We start from the raw sequence: 13,598 nt of genomic DNA, 5'->3' as shown, positions 1-13,598 counted from the left end.
GAGATTGAAAATTGATAGCCCTTGACATATGGTCTTCAATCTTCATACTATATTTTAATTTCCCCGTTTTCTTTTGGCAGCTCTTCATTGTCTTTATTTTCAACTTTTAGAGTACTTTTAGTTGCATCAAATATTATTCCTCGGAAAAAAAAAAAAAACAGTTGCATCAATATTAAAATTGAAGGTTTTTAACATTGATATTAATTGAGACTAAGGCTTGTTCTTCCCAACTTATTTTCAGTTTAGTTTAGTTCAGTTCAATTCCAATCAGTTCAGTTCAGGTATAATCAATTCAATTTAGTTCAGTTCAGTTTCTAATTTATTTATTATCATTACTATTAGTCAAGTTAATTTGATTTAGTTCAGTTCAATTTAGTTGCAGTCAATTCAGTTCAATTCAGTTCTGTTTAGTTGCAATCACTTCAGTTCAATTCATTTTAGTTCGATTTAGTTGTTTTATACGGAAGAGAACACACCCTTAGTCATAGGTTTTGATTTATAATGTAGACAATTTATTTTGGAGTTGCAGGATAGATAATTTTCACAACTTTTTATATTGCTTAATTATTACTCCAATAGAGTGTATTATTATTAGATATTATAGTAGTATATAATAATTATCTTTACGTGTTATTTGTCTACATTAATAATGTACGGGTAGCAATTAGTTCAAGTTGGGTTAATTTCCAGTTCACCTGATTTCTGTTTTGGGTCACTTACCCCTAACCCAAACCTGACTTGATTATGATTCCAGGTCGAAAATCAAAATTTGAACCCGACCTTTTCGGTTTCAGGTTGATCCGAAACCAACCCAAAATGACCTGACTTGAAATTTAATCATTGCAATAATTCAACACATTGAGTGCGTCTTGAATTCAAATGTGAACTTAATCAAATTTAGAAGATTCAAGAAACATGTTTGGTCTAATACAAGTTAGATAAACATAAAATAGGTTATAAAAATTACAAAAATAAGGTTTATTTCAGGTTGACCTGACTTGAATTTGACCCCACTTTTAAATCAGATTATTCGGGTTGTTTTAAGGTTCAAAAATTCAACCTGAGCCTAACCCATTATTTGTTTTGGTCGGATTGGGCCGACCCTTTTTTATTTCAAGTCGAAAATTTTAACCCAAACCCGAAATTTTCAGATTAGGTTGAAGTCGGGTTATCATATTGGGTCCGCCTTAATTTTGACAGCCCTAATGAAAAGATTATATCATGAAATACAAAATTTATAATTTATAGTCTTTCAATTTTAAATGTAGTCATTCCAATAATTTTAGTATAAAAAAATATATTTAAGAACTAGAAAAAACTCATGTGCATTATGCACGGGTCAAGATAATCTTAATGTAAATTATTTCTCAAATAGTGAAGATATAAATTATTTCGCAAGTCAATAATATTTTATTTCTCATTTATGTTTTTCTTAAATTATTTCAATAGTTAGTTGTGTATGATCACTTCATGATTCTAATGTAAATATCACAAAATATTAATTTTCTAAATTGAAATATTTTGGGTTTTTATGTTTTTTCTTAGATATATGTTATTAATATTAATTATCATCATATATTTTGCTGACCCGCAAATGAAAACCATGCTATCTGGGGGGGATAGACATTTTTTTCATATGTAACGATATTGATATAAACAATTAGATTCACTTTAAGTAAATTTATGTGAGCTTAAAGTGAGTTTGAGACAAGTTTGACCACTAAATGTTAGTTAAAGTTGATTAAATTAAACTAAGCGATGTATGTGCTTTTAACTTAGTACCATTTGATCATTTATATGGATAATAATAACAATAATACTGATTATTATAGATAATTTATATTTCATTATAGTGCATCGCATGGGTTGTATGCCAATTTTAGACTATTCTTAATACAATATCATATCATTTTAGATAACAAGCCCATTTAGTTCTTTTGTGTTAAGGTTAAACCCATTTTAGACTATTAACATTACAAGATCATAATATTGTGTAAGATATTTCTATATTCAATTCTTAGATATATATTAGAAGAATATAAAATTTATACATTACAACATATATTTCAATCATATATTACAATATAAATGAAATTAATGGTCTATTTGATAAGATGAGTTACAGGTTATTTTTCTAATAAACTAAATTAAAAAATATATTTTTCTCTTTAATTTTTTTTTTATTAATTTACATTTACTATACAGGGTAAATTATAATGTCACTACTTTATTTAGGCCTTACAAAAGCTAACTCAATACGAAATACGACCCGAACCTAACCCAAAATAAGCGGGTTAGGGTTGGAACGTTACTTTGACTGATTTTCTAACCCATTGATTAAACAGGTTAGGTTGAGGTTGACATTTTCGTCTCGAAATAGACATGCTTTGACTTTATTAACTTACGAATATGTAGAAAATTCTCGAAAAATATATTGGTAAATCTAAAATTTGGTTAAAAAAGTAAATATTGCTAAAATAGGTCATAATTATTATAAGAAATATTAAACATGTATACTTTCAACACTGAATTCTCTCATATATACTCCCTCTATTTTTTTTATCTTTCTCACTTGGAATCTTGGCACTATTCATACTTAGAGAGAATCTTCTCAATTTTTTTCAATTTATAAGAAAACATATAGTCATGTGGAGTCTTGTTTGATTCGTCTCGATTAGTACATTATTGATATTCAATCGTTATAATTTTTACTAATATATAATGAAAGATATTTAAGTTCAAAGAGGTGCATTGGGAGACGCGCACAGGAAAGTGAGAATGATAAAAAACAGAGGGAGTACTATTCAGTAAATAATTAATTTTTTGTATAATAAAATTATGATTAAATGGGTTAAACGGGTAATTCGTTTATTAAAATAGGTCGGGTTAGGGTTGAGTATTTCAACCTGTTTATTAAATGTTTAGTAAACCCGAATGCGAATCCAACCCAACCTGAACCTCTTGCCAGCCCAACTTGGGTTTCCTACTCTACTTTTATGTTTATACTATTTCATTACATATTTACAAATATATACACCATGATTTCAAGGGACGTATTATATAATTTTAAATATGTATTGTCATATCAAGAGTTAATAGCAAAAAGGGTTTGAAAAACATTAATAGCTGATAAAGAACGTGAAAACTCAAATGTTACCACAAATGTATAGTACAAAGACGTGGTTCAAAATGTTTTTACAATACTCTTATTATTACTGTTATTTAATCATTTAAATGTGTTGTTCATCCACTTCGTTGAGATACAGGGTTTTTTCGTGTTTCCTCTTCAACAAATGCTACATGCAGACTTGCAATGTTTTACCATATATAACATAATATATACACATATCATATTTGATATACAGAATTAAACCAAAAAAAAATTTCCCGTGCATTTTTGCACGGGTGGAAAACTAGTTTTACTCTTATGAACGAAGGAGGTTAATTATTTGTATGAATAAATGGGGTTACTTTTGTGAACAATTGAGGTTACTCCTATGATTAACTATGATTGTCATATGAATAAATGAGGTTACTTATGTGAACAAACGAGGTTACCCGTATGAATAAATGAGTTTACTTTTGTGAATAATTGAGGTTACTCATATGATTAAATAGGATTGTCATATGATTAAGTGAGGTTACTTGTATGAAGAAATGGAGTTACCTTTGTGAACAATTGGGGTTACTCGCCCGATTAATTAGAATCGACGTATGATTAAGAGATGTTACTCGTATGAGTTAATTAGGTTACTCGTATTGACAAATGATGGTTGTTTGGTGAACATTTTTTGTTACTCGTACGAATAGATAAGGTTACTCGTATTGAAAAATGGGGGTTACTTTTGTAAACAATTGGGGTTACTGATATGAATAAATGAGCTTACTAGTATGAATAAATGAGCTTACTCATAAAATTGAACTAGATTGTTTGTATGATCAAAATAGGTTACTTATATGATTAAATAAGATTACTCCAAAAACTAAATGAAGTTGCTATTAAAAAATAAATGAGGTTACCTATATAATATTATAAGGTCTCTTTAAAAAAAAAAAAATAAGGTTACATGTAACAACATAAGTCGTTACTCTTATAAACAAAATGGAGTTGCTTATGTGAACAAAATGGGGGTTACTCATATGATTAAAGATTAATTGATATGAATAATCCCACCTTTCAGCGGTCTTTTCAAAATGGTCCAACCTTTGGAAAATCTGAAAATAATCCTATATTTTCACCTTATCTTCTTAAAACAGTCCATTTCCTAGGGTTACCTAGTACTGTAGGTTAAAAAAGCACGTACTTCATATTACCTAACTAATTTAACTTTTTTACTGTTAAAAAAACACCCCCCACTTCTTTACCAATTCTTCCTTAATTCATCCCTTTTCTCAACTAAAACCCTCCATCCCCCTCTCCTCTGCGAAAAATCTAAGATCACCAAACATGGCTAGGGGGTAGGTACAACTTCAATGATTCCAACTCTTCTTCCAACAGCTAGGACATCAATTTCTCCTCTGAAGTGCAAGCACAATTTACCCGCTGTTATGAGGATCTGCAAAAAAGGAGGTAACACTGGTAATGCTTTTGACGGTTGCCCTTTATGGCTAGTAAGCAAATTCTTAAACTTTCCAATTTTATTTGATTGGGTGGGGTTTTGATTATTTTGGTACAATTAGATTTGTTTGGATGGGCTGTAATTGGGTGGGTTCGATTATTTTGGTGGGTTGTAATTGGGTGGGTTCGATTATTTTGGTACAATTTGAGAAAGTGGGTGGGTTCGATTAATTTGGTACAAATTGAGAAGATTGGGTGGGTTCAATTATTTTGATGTCAATTTTGTCTCTCTCCAAACATGATCATGATTGCCATTTTTTCAAATGGGATATAAAGAGTTGAGGAAGAGTGAATTGCCCAAATACTTGTTCAACGCAACTTGATGATCTGAATTTTCAGATATTTGAAAAAGACACTATCATTTCAGAGCTTGAATTTGAGAAGACAATGTTTTAGGAAACAATCAAGACTTTGAAGAAGAAAAATGAGGAGGTGAAAGTGGAAGCTGCACAAATGAGAATTGAGCTTCACCAAATGCGTGAGAAGTTGTTCAATTGTAAAAGCTATGACAAGAATTTAACTATGTCAATCATTGTTATCTGGGTTTTATTTGGCATGATTATATACATATTGAAGTAGTTATTTGGTTAATGAAGTAGTATACCTAAACAATGATGTATTTGCACATCTTGCACTCTTCATGAGTGGTATTAATGAAATTCTAGACTGGCTATGCTATCACTATTAAGCTACAAATTTACATTTAAAACTTGTCTTATATTAACAAGAGTTATAATATTATGTGTGGACAGTAACCACAACTACAAGAACTTTCCAATAATGTCATTACAAGCACATAAACTCAGTTGATGCAAAAACACTCCAATAACAATGTTATTACAAACAAAAAAATTCCAAATTGAAACTCTAATTGAAGTGAGGAGTGGATGATGAAGCTTGGCTGGCCAATGGACCTCCTGAAGGTGTCATTGAGCACTGGGTAACATGCCTAGGACTTCGACTTGATCCAGGTGCCTACAAAAAAAATCCATGCAAGGAAGTTGTTAGTAACCTAGCTTTTGCAATGTTTCTGTGTGCACAAAGATGTGGGAGCTCACGTTTGTCATGGTTGCCCCATCACTTGAAATAAAACCCCAACTCCAACTGGTATGTGTCAAACCAAACAACATAGGAAGGTGTGAAAATTTTGAACTTTTAGGGTACACAACTCCACTTTAGGCAAGTGAGAAGACTTACATTGTTAATCTTCCTACCCATGTACCTCTTGTTGCAGTACCCCTCCTCCCTGTGCCTCTTCCTCCCTTGGCTGTGCTGCCTCCCCGTGTACCTCCCCTACTTGTGTTTCCTCCCCTTGTACTTCTTCCTCTACTTCCCAACCCTCCTCTGATAGTTCTACCACCCCTGCCCAACATAGTTGGTTGAGATGTGGCTATCAAATGAGCACCATCAGTGTGTATACTTGCTTGAGGTTCCTGCATATCATTTCTTGGTCTTCCTTTGGCTTTTTTTACAGGAGGTTGGGAAGCCTCTGTGACATCTCTTTGTGGACACCTTCTCTTATTATCTCCCTTGGTCTTGCAAAGACTACAAGTCATCTCCATACCATGTTTTGTCAGCTTGCCTGGTCTTTTAGGATCCTCAAATAGCCCTTTGATTCTGTTTTTTCTAGGCCTCCCTAGGCTAATTTTTATTGGCGGGGGATCCAAGGGATATTCAATTCTGGGCCAATGTCTCTCACCTCCACATGGAGGAATTGAACCAAAGTATACTTTGAGGTACACATCTCTCATATAACATTGATCTACAAATTCCTAAGCCTCCTTATCATAGAAGAATATGACATCTATTGCATCACAACATGGATACACACACATGTCCCACTTTCTACATGTGCATGTCCTAGCTTCCAAATTAACTGTAAGATTGTCCAAAAAGTAATTAACTTGAAACAGATGCTCATTAGATGGCAACACCTCACAGTCGTTGGCTGCCTTTTCTTTTTCCTTCTCTCTTCACTTTTATCCGAGGACATATGTCTGAACTAGACTTTTCCATCTCCTGCCTTTTCAAAACCAACCTCTGCATTAAGTGTGCTCTTATATCTTCTAACATATATATGAGGTGTTTTCTCCTAGCATTAATGATGTAGCCATTATAGGTTTCTACTAGGTTGCTAGTTATGGTGTCAGATTTGGGTTTTGTACTCATGAATGCCCTACAAAAAACTTTTGATTATATATAGCTTTTGAATCCTTAGGTTACTGCTTCATCAAGTTTTTCCAAATTCTCTAAAGGATCATTATAATTTGCCTTATTGAAGGCTTTCACAATCTTCCAAAACTTCAATTTCATTTCATCTCCTCTATATGTTTTATGCCAATGTGAAAAAATGTGCCTAACAATACACAATGTCTATGTTCAGCTTGTGGCAGAATTGTACCAACAACATGTAAGATAACCTTTGCAAAATAAAAAATTAAACAATTACTTTAACAAACTAAACATAGAACACATTACAACTTGTAACCTGGTGCTAATCAGACACAATAGTCATTGTCTATAAGTTGTAATGTGAATATACCTGGTGCTAATCAGACACAATAATCATGTCTTCACCTTGCCGAAGCCCCAAGCTTTCTTGAAGATGTATCAAAAACCATTCATAGCTGGAGTTGTTTTCCCCTTCAACAATAGCCCAAGCTATTGCAAACATTTGGTCATTACCATCTCTGCCAACAGCAATCAACTGACCACCAAGGAAATTTTTGAGGAAGCAGGCATCCACACAAATCACCCTTCTGCATCCCTCTTTCCAGCCCCTCTGTAGCCCTTCAAAACACACATAAAGTCTCTGGAATACTGGTGGGGACTTGCTATTTCGATCAGTGCACAAGTCCAAATGAATTCCTGGACTAAACAGCTTCAGAGCTTGCATATATCTTTCTAATTTTTGGTAATGCTCCTGCATAGACCCATGGACCATTGTATGGGGATAATAATTGACTTTATATGCAAAGTCTCTTTTGATAATGACCCTAAAAGCTCTTCTCACTGTCTCTATTACCTCCTTAGCTGGCTAATGTGGCCTAGCTTTGAAAACTTCCAAGAATTGCCCAGCTAACCAGATGGACTTCAATTGCATATTTTTCTTCATTGTCCTATTGCACTTGTGCTCACTGGCAACAATCTTCACAACATAGGTTGCTATCCTAAAATCCCAAGATGCATATAATTTGAAGGGGCAACCACTGTCACAAAGCACCCCAAGCCTTTGTTGCCTCCTCATCATTAGCATTACCTTGTGTAGATGCATGTGCTTGCTCTCTTAACCTACCTTCAGCAGCTTCCCTTTGCAGTTGCCTTGCAAGTTCTAGAAGCTTAAGATTGCATCCCCTTACTTTCTCTCTTGATGCCAAACACTCATCATCACTTGTGTCATCTAGTTCACTATCATTCAGTTCATCTTCTGAACCAGCCAAATCATCTTCTTCCTCCTTTTCTAATTCAGCACCACTCCTCTCTTCATGACCCTCCTCAAAATCACCCTTCACTGCTTCATCATCACCTTCAAAATCATCTTCTACTGGGATATACTCCTCATCACCAGTTGCTTCATCTTCTTCTAAGCCCTCACTGTTTATTAGTTGATCTAGGTTAAGAGGACTGGCAAGCCTACGATTTACCCACTCATAATTAGTTGGAACCTTGGTTTTAATAACAGGACGGCTATTAGTTTTCTGTTTGGCAATATGCTTAGCTTTTTTACAGGAGGTGTTTTAGGGTTTGGATCAATGTGCAAGGGAGGTGTAACTGCTGGAGGGTTATTTTCTATATTTAATGTGGCTAGTAGGATTACTTTTGGTAAAGAAGCTGAGCTGGCAGGTTCTTTGCTGTTGTCAACAAGCTTATGTGGCAATGTACTTGGAATATTGCTTGCTTGTGTCACTGTAGGGCCCCTGATGGGAGTCAGCTTTTGTGGCCTTGTCTTCACCTCTCTTATAGGGGGGTTTGTCTCTATGTTAACAGAGGTTTGGGTACTACCACACTCCAAGGAAAGTGGAATAACAACAGGCTCATCCACAGTATGTACAACATATAAGTCCAAAGTCCTATTTTTGACAACAATTTCAGTCATCACCCTTACCTCATCATCATTATATACCTTCCTTAGTCCTTTATCTAATTTTTGTCCAAGCATCAAGTACCATGTCTCACTAATTTTTGTGGGTTGACCACACTTCGTGGCCAATTCTTCCAACCAAAACCAGCAAAGCTCATCAGGGTCCACATCAAAAGTTCTACCCTGCCCCCCCTATACATTCAGTCTCATTTTTCTTGTTGGTACTGAAACACCCACCATGCCAAAAACGTAACGTAACATTGGACATCAACATAGCATCAAACGTAACAAGTGCATAAACATGTAATAGAGGAATTATTTTCAGATTAAGAACAAAATACTCTAAATCCCTAAAAATCAAATTAACACATCAATACAAAATTCAAAATTTTCAAGATATCAAGCACAAATCAAACAAATCAATGAAGCAAAACAAAGAAAATAAAGGGTTCGGGTTCGAAAAAATTTCTTAGCGTCTGTAGCACGCGTGATTTTGCCCCACACAAGTTCGCCTCACCACCTCCTCCACTCCACAAATTCGTAAAGTAAGAAAATCAAACTGCCGCAGGGATTTTAGATTTTCCTTTAAAAGCAAAAGTTTGGGAACGCGAAGAATTTTCTTTCGTCAGGTGTTAATGGAGGTACAGAGGTTAGGTGGTGTAAGTTAATGCAATTAATAAAATATTTTGGAGGGAAGATAATTTTACTTCAATGTGACCGGTTCAGTAGGTAATTCTAGGAAATGGACTGTTCTAAGAAGATAAGGTGAAAAAGTAGGATTATTTTTAGATTTTCCAAAGGTTGGACCATTTTGAGAAGACCGCTAAAAGATGAAATTATTCCTATTAATTAATCCTATTATTAAATGGAGATACTGGTATGAATCAATAATGCGGTTATTGATATGAACAAATGAGGTTACTCATAAGGTTAAAGTAGGTTACTCATATGACTAAAACATGTTACTAACCTTCAAATGTACATGTATGTATGTTTATACATATGTGTATATATATATATATATATATATATATATATATATATATATATATATATATATATATATATATATATATATATATATATATATATATATATATACATATGTATATATATATATATATATATATACATATGTATATATATATATATATACATATGTATATATTATATATATATATACATATGTATATATATATAATATATATACATATGTGTATATATATATATATATATACATATGTGTATATATATATATATATATACATATGTGTATATATGTATATATATATATATATATATATACACATATGTATATATATATATATACATATGTATATATATATATACATATGTATATATATATATATACATATGTATATATATATATATACATATGTATATATATATATATACATATGTATATATATATATATATCTGTGTGTGTGTGTGTGTGTAAAGCGCAACAAATTGCGTAAAAAGAGTAAGCCAAATGTAGCAAACTCGTGAACTTGTGAGTTCATGACATTTGGCTTACTCATTTTACGCAATTTGTTGCGATTATTAAGTGTCATGTCATTTAAAAAAAAAAAATAGAGATACAAAGTAATTAAAATAGATGTATAGGGCTTAGTTTAAGAAAAAATAAAGTTGCGTTCACAATGAAAAAGTTAAATATGATAAATCGATTATGACTTTTAATATATAGTTTCAAAAATCATAATTTTTGCACCATTAAAAAGTGTTTAAAAACTACATTAAAGTAAGATTCATTTATACTACATCTAAATTTTAATATTAAAGTAACACATAAAGCAAATATTGACTACACTAACGCATTAAAGTAACAAATTGCAACTATAATTAGAAATTCAATTAGAATTAGGATTTTTCTATAAAACTTATTCATGTTAGAAGTAGAATATTTAGGATATGCGAAAAATTTAAAATTTTACCTCTTCTCTACAAAAAGAACAAGCATTTGCCATGCTATCAAATACTAGTATATATATAAATTGTCACCGGACAAAGTTCTACCTAAATCCCTAGCAAATTGTTTTATTATATATGGTCCACAAATTTGTTTTTTGTTTCAAGTTATTCAATGTAATGGGGAAAAAATAAAGTAGCTATTAGAAACATGGTTGACATGATAATAGGAAAAAGGCCTTATATATGTATAAAGAAATGAAACATAAAATATCTTGAAAATTTGTCAACTTTCTTAGAGACTATTGCATTATGTGCAAGTATTGGCCGATAGTGTCCTCAAATTACCGAGTTTATTAGTAACGTTAGTAACAAAGTATTGCATTCTTCGTTCTTTGTTATGGCACTTCTTTCTCTTTATCAAACTAGCAAACAGGAATTGAAGTTCCACACCGTTACTCTCCCCCCAAAAAGGTTATATATGTAAGGTTATAGAAATACTATTCAATCTCTACCTAAACCTCTACTTGCTACGACAACAACTATGTTACAAAACATTTATTTCATTTCTAAGTAGTATTTTGACCTAATCCGACCTTTAATCGTACCTAAAATGGTAGTGCCAAACAGGACCCTAACTTATTCCCAACTTTTTTTTTGTTTGCTTCTTTTTAGAATTGGGGTACAGCTGTACCGAACATACCCCTTGGATATGTGGTCCCTTTATTCCAAACAATAGTTCCCCTTTCTTCTCGTACGATCTCCAATACATATTTTTGACCATCAATATTTTTACTTACATATTAATAAAAATTTTAAAAGTTGATATTATATATAAAATTAAACATTGAGACGAATCTAACAAGATCTCGCAGGAGTTTTTTTTTTTTTACATAATCAATGAGAATTTCTGGTCAAAAGTTGTAAAGTTTGACCATAAGCAATTGAAATGGGAACTATGTTTGGGACAGAGGAAGTATTTTTCTTATCTTAACCATTTTCTTTTGCACAATTTTCAATGCAGATGTTTGATAAAAACATCTTTTATTATATATTACTACAAATTATGAAAAGTTCATTGAAATAATTCTAGCATGATATATTCCTAATATAGTAATAGTTTCTAAACTTTCATTTGATTATTCTAAGTAGTTAATATACAAAAGTTATAAAGGTAGTCACTAGTGGAAAAATGAAGAAGGGCTGCGCTGAAAATGGCATGTAGGGCTGCGCTTTTTGACAGCAACCCTTTCAATAGCAGCCCTTCACTTTTCAAGTAGGGCTGCGCTTGTAAAGCGCAACCTTCACAACGAAGGACTGCGCTGTTTACTAAAAAGCGCAACCCTTCTAAGCTTGAAGGGCAGCAGCCTTCAGGAGCCCTCCTTCTTAGAAAGGCCGCGCTTGTTGAAAAAGCGCAGCCCTTCTAAGAAGAAGGGTTGCGCTAGTTTCAACTAGCGCAACCCTTTTGCTTAGAAGGCTGCGCTAGTTCAAAAAGCGCAGCCCTTCTAAGAAGAAGGGCTGCGCTTTTTGTAAACTAGCGCAACCCTTTTTCTAAATTTTTTTTTGAATTTAATTACCCCTGCAGCCTGCACACAGCAGCCCTCCCCTCCCCTCCCTGCCCTGCCCCTGCTCCTGTACACAGCAGCCCTCCCAGCACCCACCCCCACTACCCCCCCTCCCAGCCCCCACCCCCACTGTACCCACCCCCACCCACAGCCTCTGCCCACCCCCTCCCACCCCCAGCCCCCCTACCCAGCCACCCAGCAGCCCCTACCACCCCACCCCACCCCCACCCCACCACCCCACCCCACCCACCCCCACCCAAAACCTCCCTTGGACAAAAAAAAAATGCAAATTGCAATACGACAATATATGACAAGTGGAGAAAGGTAATAATTAACTTCAAATATATTTATAATGTAAAAAGTGTACATAGAATTGATAGAAACTAGTACATTCGAGCTAAAATGTCATCTTATGCAATCATCGGTAATGTGGGACGCCAACTTATCCCGAACTTCATCTATTTTTTCTTTGGTGAAGTTCCTCAAACGTGGTGTGGAATTCGCATAAACCTTGCAAAACAACCAAGGAATAAACACATATATAAGAATTCAATCATTTTACCGTAGTTAGTACTTCTAAAAATGACATATACCTTCCCGAAATTCAATCAAAATCAAATGCAAGCCTAAAAATCGTCACACTAGTTATAATATATCTCATATAATCATGTTCAAAAAAAATTTGGGGTTAAATGACTTGATAAGTACATTTTGGGAGCGAAAAGGCCAAAATAGGCCGGAAATGACCTTTTCGTTCCCGAAATGCAACCAACAACAAATGTAAGCCTAAGAATATACATACCAGTTATATTATGCCTCATATAATCATGTTCAAAGAGAATTTGGGGTGAAATCACTTCATAAGTACATTTTGGGAGCGAAAAGGCCAAAATAGGCCGGAAATGGCCTTTTCGTTCCCGAAATGCAACCAACAACAATTGGAAACCTATAAGTTACATACATTTTGAAGATCACCAACATGTTTGCAACGGTTGACGATATCGAGCATGAACCTCATGACGTAATACCCACACGCACGTCCACCTACTTGTACTAGACACTAAAATTCACCAAAGGATGCAATAAATGACATGTTAGATGTGTATTATGTGTTTCTATAAAAGGATGCAAAAAATTACTCATGTTACCTCGACTAAATGCCAAACAGGAGGTTTTGGTTGTCGAAGTCCAGATGCAATAACCCTCTTCATCACACTACATCAATACATTATTATAAGATTAGAGGTTTTAATATTAATAAGTGTGCATATATTGAGTTTCGATTAGGCTACCTATTTAACAATGATCTGACTAGTAAGGACCGCAGTGTTTCTTTACGCAAAGAATCAAAGTGGTAGACTTCGTTACGTGGCAAACATATTGCAATCAGTGTCCAATGGTTCC

The sequence above is a fragment of the Beta vulgaris genome, chromosome 2 (assembly GCF_026745355.1).
Source record: "Beta vulgaris subsp. vulgaris cultivar EL10 chromosome 2, EL10.2, whole genome shotgun sequence".
NCBI classification, from domain to species: Eukaryota; Viridiplantae; Streptophyta; class Magnoliopsida; order Caryophyllales; family Amaranthaceae; genus Beta; species Beta vulgaris.
Note: the sequence above shows the minus strand (reverse complement) of the source record.